Source organism: Pristis pectinata, chromosome 10 (genome assembly GCF_009764475.1).
Source record: "Pristis pectinata isolate sPriPec2 chromosome 10, sPriPec2.1.pri, whole genome shotgun sequence".
Lineage (NCBI taxonomy): Eukaryota > Metazoa > Chordata > Chondrichthyes > Rhinopristiformes > Pristidae > Pristis > Pristis pectinata.
This window is the reverse complement of record NC_067414.1, coordinates 93,507,111-93,519,547: the sequence shown is the minus strand read 5'-3', so window position 1 is coordinate 93,519,547 and position 12,437 is coordinate 93,507,111. Positions and strand designations below refer to the sequence as shown.

The 12,437-nt window shown below is 44.6% G+C and overlaps 1 long non-coding RNA gene across 1 annotated transcript in view; it reads right to left on the bottom strand.

Annotated features, from left to right (window-relative positions):
* Positions 1–6,063, bottom strand: part of LOC127575347 (uncharacterized) — a 34,850-nt gene extending 28,787 nt beyond the window's left edge. Inside the window, exon 1 of the long non-coding RNA XR_007957036.1 lies at positions 5,974–6,063. This is a non-coding gene — a long non-coding RNA (uncharacterized LOC127575347). The remainder of the gene's footprint in view (positions 1–5,973) is intronic.
* Between the last annotated feature and the right edge of the window lie 6,374 nt (positions 6,064–12,437).

The following is a 12,437-nucleotide window of genomic DNA, read 5'->3' as shown; positions in this document are numbered from 1 at the left end:
ATTCCCCATTTCTCATTTCTTTTTTCCCCTTTCTTTGGAGCAGACTCGATGGGCCGAATGGCCTGCTTTTGCTCCCTTGTCTTGTGATCTTGTGATCTTGTTGACATTGAGAGAAAGGTTGTTGTCATGACACCATGCCACTAAGCTCTCTATTCTCCTTCCTGTGCTCCGACTCATTGCTGTTTGAGATACGGCCTACAACGGTGGTGTCATCTGCAAACTTGTAGATGGAGTTAGAGGAGAATCTGGCCACACAATCGTGAGTGTATAGGGAGTAGAGTAGAGGGCTGAGGATGCAGCCTTGTGGGGCACCAGTGTTGAGAATAATCGTGCCGGAGGTATTGCTGCCTATCCTCACTGATTGCAGTCTGTTTGTTAGAAAGTCAAGGGTCCAGTTAGAGAGGGAGGTGTTGAGTCCTAGGTCTCGGAGTCTGGTGACAAGCTTGCTTGGAATTATTGTATTGAAGGCAGAGCTGTAGTCAATAAACAATAGTCTAACGTATATGTCTTTACTGTCCAGATACTCCAGAGCTGAGTGTAGGGCCAGGCAGATGGCATCCACTGTAGACCTGTTTTGCCGATAGGCGAATTGCAATGGGTCCAGGTTGTCTGGTAGGCTGGAGTTGATGCGTGCCATGACCAACCTCACAAAGCACTTCATGATGGTGGATGTCAGATCCACTGGTCAGTAGTCATTGAGGCATGTTACCTTGATTTTCTTTGGTACTGGGATGATAGTGGTCTTTTTAAAACAGGAGGGAACCTGAGATTGAAGCAGGGAGAGGTTGAATATGTCCGCAAGTACTTCTGCCAGCTGATCAGCACAAGATCAGAGCACGCAGCCCGGGACACCATCTGGGCCAGCTGCTTTCCTCGTGTTCACTCTCCGGAAGACTGATCTTACATCCTCCACTGTGATCACAGGTTCAGCTGTGACCATGTCTGGTCATTCCCTGGATTTAGGCATTGTTGGTGAAGCCAGCATTTACTACTCATCCTTAAGTGACCTTGAATTGAATGTCCATTTATGGCTAGTTAAGAGCCAAGCACATTGCTGTGGTTTTGGACTCACAGATGGCCTGGACTTACTTCCCTTAAAGTGAACCAAGAGATCTTTTACAATAGTTAATAGTTTTATGGTCACTTTTTTTATTCCAGATAGTGTATAAAATTATGAGGGGCATAGATAGGGTGAATGCGCACAGTCTTTTTCCCAGTGTTATGGAATCAAGAACTAGAGGGCATAGGTTTAAGGTGAGAGGGGAGAGATTTAATAGGAACCTGAGGGCAACTTTTTCACCCAGAGAGTGGTCAGTATGTGGAATGGTCTGCCAGAGGCTTTGGCTTTTATAAGGGTTTCTTGGTTTCCTACATTAACAACATTTAAAAGGTACTTACGCAGGTACATGGATAGGAAAGGTTTAGAGGGATATGGGCCAAACACAGGCAAATGGGACTAGCCTAGATGGGAACCTCGGTCAGCATGGACCAGTTGGGCCGAAGGGCCTGTTTCCATGCTGTATAACTTTATGACTCTATAGATTTAGTCCAGGCCACTGGATTCCTTGCCCACTAATTTAATTGCTGTTTCAAGACCCACATGTTCCTACAAGGCAACTTCATGATTTGTCGTCATGATTAGTGGAATGTTGTTGGTCATACCTTTGGATTTTATAAGAGTTTCTTGGTTTCCTACTTCTGAAGAGCTAGCTGTGAAGGGTGGGCACTGTGTCATTGGAATTTGGTTTTCTGAATTAGTAAACATAGGATGCAATGTGTTTTCCACAGAGGTTTCAGTATAGGAGTCAGAGCAGCAGCTAGGTAAACAGGAGGTTAGTACTGGAAGACTTAGGAGGAATTCAAAGCCAGAATTCACAGAGGAGCATGAGGGATCATGTTATAATGGGAGCCATTTTAATGTCTCCCAATGTCTCACATTTGAATATATAAGTTGGACAAACTTAGGTTGTTTTCTCTGGAGCGGCAGAGGCTGAGCGGAGACCTGATAGATGTTTATAAGATTATGAGAGGCATAGATAGAGCAGACAGCCAGTATCTTTTCCCCATGGTCGAAATGTCTAATACTAGAGTGCTTGCATTTAAGCTGAAAAGGGATAAGTTCGAAGGAGATGTGTGTTTTTTTACACAGAGAGCAGTTGGTGCCTGGAATGCACTGCCAGGGCTGGTGGTGGAGGTAGATACGACAGAGGTGTTTAAGGAGATCTTAGATAGGCACATGAATGTGCAGAGAATGGGGGGATACGGACATTGTGCAGGCAGAAGGGATTAGTTTATTTAGGCATTTAATTACTAGTTCAGCACAAAATTGTGGGCCAAAGGTCCTGTTCCTGTGCTGTACTGTTCTATTCTACCTTTATTCTTTTATTCATTTATAGGATATAAGTGTCAGTGGCAGGGCTACATTTATTTTTCAGCTGTCCTGGAGAAGACCCTACTTGACCAACGCAGTCTAAGGCAAAGCTACACTGTGCTATTAGCTGAGAGTGTTCACACTGTGCTGATGTATTTTCAAGTCAAAATAATGTAAGACTTGAACCAGTACTTGGAGGTTGTGTTCCCATGTACCTACTGACTTTATCCTTCTAGATACTTGAGGAAGTGTAAGTGAAGAAGCCTTGAGAAGTTGCTGCACTGTATTTGGTGATGGTATACTGTATGTTCCACTCCGGAAATTGGAGAGAGGGTGATGATTGAGGTTGGTGGTTGAGGTGTCAGTCAATAGGGTCCTGTTCCGGGATGGTGTCAAATTTCCTGAGTGTTATTGCACCTGCACTCATCCAGGCAAGTAGAAAGTATTCCATCATTCTCCTGACTTGTAGATGGGCTGTCAGGAGGTGAATCACACCCACCACAGAATTCCCAGCCTCTGACTTACTCTTTTCATAACAGAGTCAAAGCCAAAGTCGAGTTTATTGCCATAGGCACAAGTACATGTACACACAGGTGCAATGAAAAACTTACTTGCAGCAGCATCACGGGCACATAGCATCAGATAAGCAGCATTCACAAGAAAAACATGAATGTAAATTATACTGCTCTCCTCTCCTGATGGATTCCTTCTTCTTTAGCACTTTACCTCTTCTGTCTATCATCTCTCGAATCCTTTCATACCCCCTCCCCAACCACCTACCTTCCCCCCTCACCTGGATTCACCTATCGCTTGCCAGCCTGTGCTCCTCCCATTGATAAGCCATGAGCTAATGTTGCAGCTCTATAGAACCCTGGTTAGACCACACTTGGAGTGTTGTGTTCAGTTCTGGTCACCTCATAATAGGAAGGATGTGGAAGCTTTAGGGAGGGTGCAGAGGAGATTTACCAGGATGCTGCCTGGATTAGAGGACATGTCTTATGAGGAATGGTTGAGCGAGCTAGGGCTTTTCTCTCGAGTGACACAGGATGAGAGGCGACTTGATAGAGGTGTATGAGATCAAGTGAACAGCCGGCGCCCATTCCCCAGGGCATCAATGGCCAATACCAGAGGACATCAGTTTAGGGTCAGAGGAGGAAAGTTTAGGGGAGATATCAGAGTTAGGCTTTTTACACAGAGAGTGGTGGGTGCCTGGAACACACTGCCGGGGGTGGTGGTAGAGGCTGATACAATAGGGACATTTAAAAGATTCTTAGATCAGCACATGGATGTAAGAAAAATGGAGGGTTGTGGGCTGTGTAGGAGGGAAGGGTTATATAGATTGGCAGAACATTGTGGGCTGAAAGGCCCATACTGTGCTGTACTATGTTCCACAGTGATTAAAGTAATCAAAATGGTCATGGTGTTGCTAAACTGGAATGATTAAGGTTGTGCAGGTTGGTTCAAGAAATCAATGACTGAAGGAAAGTAGCTGTTCTTGAACCTGGTGGTGTGGGACTTCAGGCTTCTGTACCTCCTGCCCGATGGTAGCTGCGAGAAGAGGGCATGACCCAGCTGGTGGGGATCCTTGATGGTAGGTGCCGCCTTCTTGAGGCAGCGCCTCCTGTAGATGCTGTCAGTGGTGGGGAGGGCTTTGCCCACGATGGACCGGGCTGTGTTCACTACTCTCTGCAGCCTCTCACATTCCTGTCCATTGGAATTGCCGTACCAGGCCATGATGCAACCAGTCAGGATACTTTCAACAGTTCATCTGCAGAAGTTTGTTAGAGTGTTCGGTGACAATCCGAACCTCCTAAACCTCGTAAGAAGGTAAAGATGCTGGTGCGCCTTCCTTGTGATTGCATCGATGTGCTGGGCCCAGGAGAGGCCAACCGATATGATAAAGCCTGGGAATTTAATGTTGCTGACTCCCTCCGCCAGTGTAAATGGTCTAATTAAGTTTCTACTCAGTGGTGACCCCAAGGAGTTGATGGTGGGGGATGCAACAGTGGCAATGCCACTGAATGTGAAGGGAAGTTGGCAGCACAAGTGCATTAGCTGAAGAGCTGTCAATGGAATCGAACATTGTGCAATTATCACCAAACATCCCCGCTTTTAATCTTCTGACAGACCTTGAAACTGACGTGGAATCCAAGCAGTGACTGTCACCAGGCACGGACAGACACAGGCAACGTCGAAAGGGATCGCTGCATCAGGGAGAGGAAGTCTCACCCTCTAAATATGCACAAAGAAATTACGTAACCAGAATACACATCTTGCATTCCTGTGGAGAATGATGAACCTCAATCCAACCTGTCATGCATCCTGTCACATTACCCATGAGCAAAGGTCCGCATCAGGTATCACAGAAAACACTCACCTAGGCGTCATCGCAATGCTGTGGAGATAATCGATAAGCCTATCTGCCTGACATCACACTGCATGTAATCAGCTCGCAGATAAAGCTAAGATAGATGTAAAGCTTTGCAGTTTTGAGCTTTATCTTATCTTTGAGTTCAATGTTCTTTTCTGGGTAACACTTCCAAGAACATTCACCTTTGGTTCTGGAATTAGATCTGCCCTAGGTTTACTATCCTGTAAATCCTACATTTTGTTGTCACATTTGCATATTTTCAGTACCGAGAAAAATCCACTCAGAAAAACGGTAAATTGATTGGCCACTTAACCAATAGAGCGAAATGGCTGCTCATTTTGTTACAGGAGAGTCAGTTGTCACAAATAATTCACTGTGGTTTGAGACGCAGCTGCAATTATGCATCTTGCCTTCATTATACTTTGTCTCTTTACTCAGAGTGGCTTTGGCCTTGTGTCTCTGCAAGTCTCCTTCATCACTGGTTTGAAAAGATCACTTGCAGGTCATGGTCCTTTCCGAACTTGCTCTCTGCCTATCACTCAGTTTTTATGTCTCCTGGTGATAAGGACAGAAGAATAATGTGATGTATGTTTTCGATCCGGCTTATCAATGTGGTGGCTTGTACGATTAAAAGCAGCATTAAAAGTTATCAGTTCTTGCACCTCTGCTCTCACCTCCCCTCCCCCAACTCTTCCTGAACAGCCCTAGTCCTTATCTTCCACTCCACCACCGTCTGCATTCAATTGATTATCCTTTGCCGTTTCTGCCAGCTCCATTAAGATTCCACCACCAGACACACATTTCACTCCCTAGTCTGTTAAACATAGAAGAGTGCAGCACAGGAACAGTGCCTTCGGCCCACTATGTCTGTGCCGAACACGATGCCGAATTAAACTAAATGCCTTCTGCCTGCACACATATCCCTCCATTCATGTGCCTCTTAAACACCACCATCGTATCTGCCTCCACCACTTCCTTTGGCAGTCGCATTCCAGGCACCCACCACTCCCTGTGTAAAAAACTTGCTCAGCACATCTCCTTTAAACTTTCCCTCTCTCACCTTTAATGCATGTCCTCTGGTATTTGACAATTCTACCCTGGGAAAAAGATACTGACTGTCTACACTATCTATGCTCTCAAACATGTTATAAATTTTTATCGTCTCCCCTCAGCGTCCGACACCCCTGAGAAAACAACCCATGTTTGTCCAACCTCTCCTTATAGCTCATACCCTTTAATCCAGGCAGCAACCCGGTGAACCTCTTCTCCGCCCTCTCCAAAGCCTTCACATCCTTCCTGTAACGGGGCGACCAGAACTGCACACTGTACTCCAAGTGAGGCCTGACCAAACTTTTGTACTGTTGCAACATAACTTCCTGACTGTTAGACAGTCCTTTTATCCCCACTAACCGCTCCCCATCTATAGGACTTTCCCATGCAACATGTGTCCTTTCACCTCTTCTCTTCCCACTCTCCAGGGATCCAAGCAATCCTTCCAAGTGAATCCGCAATTCCCTTGCACTTCTTCCAACCTGGTGTACTGCATTCGGTATTCACAACGTGGTCTCCTCCATGTTGGAGAAACAAAACACAGATTGTGTCATTGCTTTGCAGAGCACTTGTACTTTGTCCGCAGGAATGACCCTGAGTTTCCTGATCGTCTGTCACTCCCATCCCACTCACGTCTTTCTGGGGCCTCCTGCGCTGTTATAACATAGAATATCATTCATGTGTCTATCTAAGAGTCTCCTAATGTATCTGACCCCACAACCTCTGCAGGCAGTGCGTTCCACGTACCCACCACTCTCTGTGTAAAAAACTTACCCCCTCACATCCCCCTTATATCTTCCTCCAATCACCTTAAAATTATGTCCCCTCGTGTTAGCCATTGTCGCCCTGGGAAAAAGTCTCTGACTGTCCGTTCGATCTATGCCTCTTATCATCTTGTACACCTCTATCAAGTCACCTCTCATCCTCCTTCTCTCCAAAGAGAAAACCTCGAGCTCACTCAACCTATCGACAAGGCACGATACAAGCTTGAGGAACAACACCTCATCCTTTGGGGTGATGCATCTTGCAGGATTAAATATTGAATTGTCCAACTTTCTTTCTCTCCTTCAGAATCTGCCACTTCTGCCTTTCATTATTTTGGCTCAGTTATCTTATTCCCGTTCTAGTCGTATAGTCTGGTCCACTGGGCATGTCTCACAGCCTTACTAATCTCAATGTATTACACGGATATAAAAGCATAGAGCCCCCAATAACCCATGTGGTCTCACCTCTGTTCTGCCTACCTCATCCCTGCCATCCCTGCTACTGATAAGTAACCCGTTTTGTTCCCTTTCCCAGTTCTGATGAAGGATCCCAGACCTAAATTGTTAACTGTTTCTCTTTCCACAGATGCTGCCTGACCTGCTGAGTGTTTCCAACATTTTATGTTTTTATATCAGATTCCAAGCACCTATAATTGTTTGCTTATTCATTTATTGTTGTTTTATCTGTGGGCTGTTTTCTTAACTGTTTCTTTTACACGTCATTGCTCAAGTATCCAAGGCCATCTTGCCATGGCTATAAAGGTATTTTCTAATACATTGCCACAGATGGCATATGAACATGGAAACGGAAGGAGCTGGGTTATTCCAGATCGCGTTTGATCCCATTTGCTCCTTGTAATTGCCTGTTCTCACTCTCTCTCAATCCTTTGTGGCCCTGTGGGTCAAATAAAGCTCCGGCACTTTAAGAGGTTCACCAGGATGCTGCCTGGATTAGAGGGCATGTGCTATAAGGAGAGGTTGGACAAACTTGGGTTGTTTCCTCAGGAGTGGTGGAGGCTGAGGGGAGACCTGATAGAAGTCTATAAGATTATGAGGGGCATAGATAGAGTATACAGCTGGTATCTTTTTCCCAGGGTCAAAATGTCTAGAGGACATGCATTAAAGGTGAGAGAGGGTAAGTTCAAAGGGAATGTGTGGGGGACATTTTACACAGGGTGCCTGGAATGCGGTGCCAGGGGTGGTGGTGGAGGCAGATACAATAGAAACATTTAAGAGGCTCTTAGATAGGCACCTGAATGTGCAGAGAATGGAGGGATATGAACAGAGTGTAGGCAGAAGAGATTAGTTTACTATTTTAATTAGTTCATCACAGACATCATGGGCAAAAGAACCTATTCCTGTGCTGTACTGTTCAATGTTCTATCCGACCGTCCTGTGAAGCAGAGCAGACCATAAGTGATGTCTAAGGCCCAGGTGGTGGATTGTAAGGCAACAACCCCAGACCTCTCAACTCATGCTCTCAAAGGCTTTTGAACCAGAGGGAGGATATAAGCCTCATGCCTAGGACTTGGTTGACGACTGTGTCCTGATGCAGGGTTTCAACCCGAAACATCAACAATTCCTTTCCCCCCACAGGTGCTGCTCGACCTACTGAGTTCCTCCTGCAGATTGTTTGTTGCTCCAGGTTCCAGCGTCTGTGGTCTCTTGTGTCACATTTGATGCCGAGAACTGCTTTTTAACACAACATTAATGAACCGCTGCAATACTCATTCAGCAGCACAATTACAGACTTACACCCACCTAACTTGTTGTGTCTGGAGAGGTTCAGTCCTGTTGATTATAACGTTTGCTATTGGTGGTTGTGCGAGCTTCAATTTACAGCGGCCAATTAACCTACCAGCCGTCTTTGGGATGAGGGAGGAATCCGGAGCACCCGGGGGAAGCCCATGCAGTCAAAGAGAGAACATGCAGACTCCACCTAGCAGCAGAGGTCAGGGTTGCTGTGATGTAGCAGCTCAACAAACTGTGCCACTGTGTGATTGGATTAAAATGGAGATTAGTTAGTTGGCCACTGTAAGTTGTCCCCATGTTTAGATAAGTGGTAGGAACTGGGAAAGTGGGAGAGAATAGTTTACAAGGAAATTTACTGAGGGAATGGGATTGTTCTGTGAGCTGGCATAGACTAGAAGGGTTAAGGCCTCCTACATTATGAGGAAATGGCAATGAAGAAGGGCAGAAAGCAATTAGGAAAGACTGAAGGTCAAGCTCCTTTATCTCTTCTGTCTGAGGGCTGATATCATAGTGTTCTGTAATATGATGATGGATTTCAAAAGCACAAATATAGGGGAACTGATTCAATAGTAGGGTCCAATTTGTCCTTGACTGAACGTACATCTGAGCACATCGGAGGAAATGGGCGGCGTACACTCCTTCCATTGAATTCTGAAGGATACAGTCAAGGTTAAGTTATGGACTGGACTACTGATCCAGGGTCATGACCTCCAGAAACAGATTTATTATCACCGACTTAGATGATGTGAAATCTGTTGTTTTGTGGCAGATATAAAAATGAGTACAAATTACAAAAATAAACTGTGCAAAAATAACAGATTATGGAGATACTACCAAAGTATCGGAATCAGAATCAGGTTTATTATCACTGACTTGCACAACGTCATTTTGCAGCAGCAGTACAGTGCAAAGACATAAAAATTACTATAAATTATAAAATAAATAAATTGTGCAAAATAAAGGAATGATGAGGTAGTGTTCATGGGTTCATGGACCATTCAGAAATCTGATGGTGGATACGTGGCATAGATCTTGATTAAAAATTACAAAGTAGAGCAGCCAGATTAACGAAGGAAATTTGCCAGCTCTGACCCACTCTGATCCAATTTAGTTCCATATTTCCATACCACATAGAAAGAGGCCATTTATTCCATCAAGTCTATGCTGGTCCTCAGAGCAAATCCATCAATCCTATTCTCCTTTGTAATGTATTCCCTCCCACACACCCATCAATTCACCCTTGATTCTCTTACAGTGGGGTCAATTTACTGTGCCCAATTAACCAGCTGACGTGCACACCTTGAGGATGTTGGTGAAAGATGGACCACCCAGAGGAAACGCCCGTGGGAAATGTGCAAACTCCACTTGGACACCAGCCAAAGTCAGGCTCAAACTCGGGTCGCTGGAGTCTTGTGGCAGCAGCTCCACAAACTGTGTCATTCTGCTGCCAACTGTCCTCTCAGGAGCCATTAAGGAAGGACTGTAAATGCTGGCATTGCGACTGTTAACAAAATCCCATGAGTGGATAAACAAAGACGAATCAATGTGGAATATTATGCAACTCTGCAATAATATATAAACATATATAATTTTGTACACAGTACCTATTAACTCAAGACGTATACTGGGTGGTCTTGGTGAAATTAGAACCTATTCAAATATCACTCATTCAGTTAAGTGATGGTATACGTTTCTGTAGGCCCAAAATGGAAATTGGCAGACGTACAAGTCTCATGTCAGGACATGACTGCTCATGACTGCTAACCATTACAGTCAGTAGAATCCAAGTCCCAAAGTATGAGAAGTGTTTGGACAGGCCTACTGGATGTTGGCTGTAAATACCAAAACCAGTCAGCCCGGACTCACTCGACTCAAATCAGCCAAGTTACTTACTGGGAGGGGAGAGATATGCAGACAGCACAGTGGTGAAGCTGGTAGAGCATTTGCCTCACAGTGCTGGTGACACAGGTTCAATCCTGACTCCTGGTGCCGTTTATGGTAGGGCTCTGGAGAGTATTGTAGACATTTCTCACTTCCTCGGTAAAGCAGCCAACATAATCAATGACCCTACCCACCCCGAACGTTCTTTCTTCTCCCCTATCCCATAGGGCAGAAGATTCCAAAGCCTGAAAGCACGTACCACCAGGCTCAAGGACAGCTTCTATCCCGCTGTTATAAGACTATTGAATGGTCTCCTAGTACGATAAGATGGACTCTTGACCTCGCAATCAACCTTGTTATGACCTTGCACCTTATTGTCTGCCTCCACTGCACTTTCTCTGTAGCTATAACACTTTATTCTGCATTCTGTAATTGTTTTCCCTCAATGCACTGTTGTAATAAAATGATCTGTTGGAATGGCATGCAAAACAATGTTTTTCACTGTACCTCAGTACATGAAACAATAATAAATCAATTAACCAATTTAGAACAGAGAGACCTAGGGGTACAAGTACATAGTTCCCTGAAAGTGATGACACAGGTAGAGTGGGTGAAGGAAGCATTCGACACACTCACCTTCATTGGCAGGGGTATTGAGTACTACTACTACTAAACTGTACAACAGTTTTCTCCCCCAGGCTGTCAGGCTCCTGAATATCCTGGAGGCAGTTTCAGACAAATACCACGTCAAAAGCCTTGGTTTGCACAATGGCATATAAGAATCTAGGCTGCTGCTGAACATGTTTATACATTTAGTACAATACACTGAGTTCTGTATTTTCTTCGTCCAACTCGGTTTTTCACTAACTCTGAACTAATTTTGTATTCTGTATATACCATTGTTTGCACTATTTGTACTTGCAAATTTTTTTTTTGTCTGCGTTTATTGTATGTCCTCTGTTGTGTGAGTCTGGGGGAAACGACATTTCGTTCCTCCATGTGCTTTTATAGCATATGGGTGACTGACAATAAAGTGTAACTTGACTTGAGCATGAGAATGGGGACGTCATGTTACAACTGAACAAGATGTTGGTGGGATCAAACTTGGAGTATTGTGTGCAGTTGTGAATGCCATCCTTTAAGAAGGATGTGATTAATGTAGAGAGGGCACGGAAAAGATTCACAAGGATGTTACCAGGACTGGAGGGCTTGAGTTACAAGGAGATACTGGATAGGCTGGGACTGTTTTCCCTGGAGTGAAGGAGGCTGAAGGGTGACCTTAAAAAGGATCATAAAATCATGAGGGGCATAGATAAAGTGGATGATCACAGTCTTTTTTCCCCAGGGTAGGGGAGTATAAAACTAGAGGGCATAGATTTAAGATGAGAGGGGAAAAATTTAAAGGGGGTGTGATGGGCAACTTTTTCCCATAAAGTGGGTGGTGGGTATGTGGAACGAGCTGTCAGAGGACTGTCATGGTTTAACAGGATATGGGGCAAACACAACTAGCTCAGGTAGACAACCTTAGCTGGCATGAACGAGTTGGGACATAGCTCCTGCTTCTGTGCTGTATATATATAACTTTACGTGGAGTTTGTATGGTCTCTCTATGACTGTGTGGGTTTCCTCCCACATCGCAAAGCCACGCGAGTTGATAGATTAATTGGCCACCATAAATACCATGAATGTGTAGGTAAATGGTGTACCTACTCTGTCACAGTTGTGATGAAACATTGACTGGTTTCTTTCCATAGATGCTGCTTGACTGGCTGAGTTCTTCCAGTATGTTTTTTTTTCTCTCAGAAATCCAGCATCTGCAGTTTTATTTGTTTTCCATTACGTTTTCACCATTATAGGAGCTGTAGGCATTTGACCTCTCCATCCAATAAGTTTATGGCTAACTGAACAAGCCAACTGTTGTGTTTAAAAACTACCAGGTGAATGGCAGTGATTATGGAACATAGGAGGGTCTGAAGCAAGTAAAAGTATAATCAAAAGCAAAATATTGCAGATGCTGGAAAACAAACAATGCTGGAAGCACTCGCCAGTTCAGGCAGCATTTGTGAAGAGGGAAAGAGTTCACAAATCAGGCTGCCGGTCTTCATCAGAATGGACATGTTATGGTGGGGAAGGAAAGAGAACAAGACAAAGTCTGTGATAGGGTGAAAGGCAAGAGAGAGTAATCGACAAAAAGGATGATGGAGCTGGGTAGCATTGCATAAACGACATGCAGGTTTACATAGAAAAG